Raw genomic sequence first — 1,507 nt, 5'->3', positions numbered from 1 at the left:
AACCCAGGAGGCGGAGCTTGCAGTGAGCCGAGATTGCGCTACTGCACTCCAGCCTGGGGCACAGAGCGAGACTCTGTCTCAAAAAACAAAAAAATTAATTATAAACACTTACAACCAAATGAGTTATATTTTAAAAACACAGACAATAAGGGGTGGGTGCAGTAATCCCAGCACTTTGGGAGGCCAACGTGAGTGGATCACTTGAGCCCAGGAGTTTGAGGCCAGCCTGGACAACATAGTAAAACCCCATCTCTAAAAAAAAAAAAAAGTATCTGAGCATAGCAGTTCACGCCTGTAGTCCCCACTACTCGGGAGGCTGAGGTGGGAGGATCACTTGAGCCCGGGAGTTGGAGACTGCAGTGAGCCGTGATGAGGCCTCTGCCTTCCAGCCTGGGAGTCCAGTTGAGTCAGCTGAGACGCTGTCTCAAACACACACAAACATGGAAAATAAATACTGGAAACTCATCACTTCCTAATTATTTTACTACATTTTTCTACTCTAGTTGTGTTTTATTCTAATTTGGTCTGGGGTTGCTGTCTCTGGAGAGTGGATATAAGACGTAGCTCCAGGGAGCTGGTGGTGGTGGGTGTGCATAGTGAGCTTTCAGGGACACTTCTTTATCCTGGTAGACAGCTTAATGCCTAGGGGCCTGGCCTGTGACCAGGGGCTTGTTTATACCAGCAGGTACCTGTGACTCTGGTCTGACCTGTGTTGGGTTTATTCCTACCAAGTTATCCACTCTCTAGGAGAGCCCTAACTGGGAAAGAAGTTAGGCTCAGGTATGTCAGTCAGGTGAAACGCAGAGGAGCCAGCCCCACAGACACATGAAGCTACAGAAGCAGTTTCATTACTCACAGATCCCAGAGGGAAGAGGGCAGCAAACCCCGCAGGGCCAGTGGGAAGGAGGAAGCCTTCCGGGACACACGTGTCAGCCAGCAGGTGGGAGCCGGACAGCACGGGAGGGGCTGTGGCTGAGCCTTTTCCTGGGCCCCAGGGTGCTACCCAGGCAGGCTCCCCTCGGGGAGTTCCCACCGGCAGGTTTAACCCTTTTCCCATTTGCCCAAGAATACTCAGCAGCGGCGCTTACAGCTGCAGCATTTACCCAGAGAGAGCTTTGCCACACACTGTCTCACTTTCATTATTTTCACATCACTCTGGTACACTGACTTCGGAAACAAAAGACATCACTATTCGTAGCATTCTGGTTTTACCTGGTTTTAGTCGTGGTGTTTCCATTCACAAAATATAGTGATCCTCTATCACTGAAAATGAAAACGTCAAGTCCTAGAAAACACAGCATTCCTACACGTGATGTTAATATTGTTCTCAAACAGTTTTTGGCTGAAGATTCATTTGATAAATTTTTCACAAATAGATGACCCTTTTTTTTTTTTTTTTTTTTGAGAAGGAGTCTCACTCTGTCACCCAGGCTGGAGTGCAGTGGCACCATCTTGGCTCACTGCAGCCTCCGCCTCCCGGGTTCAAGCAATTCTCCTGCCTCAGCCT

Source organism: Mandrillus leucophaeus, unplaced genomic scaffold (genome assembly GCF_000951045.1).
Source record: "Mandrillus leucophaeus isolate KB7577 unplaced genomic scaffold, Mleu.le_1.0 Scaffold510, whole genome shotgun sequence".
In the NCBI taxonomy this organism is placed as follows: Eukaryota; Metazoa; Chordata; class Mammalia; order Primates; family Cercopithecidae; genus Mandrillus; species Mandrillus leucophaeus.
The sequence above is the reverse complement of the archived record's forward strand: the minus strand, read 5'-3'. Positions refer to the sequence as shown.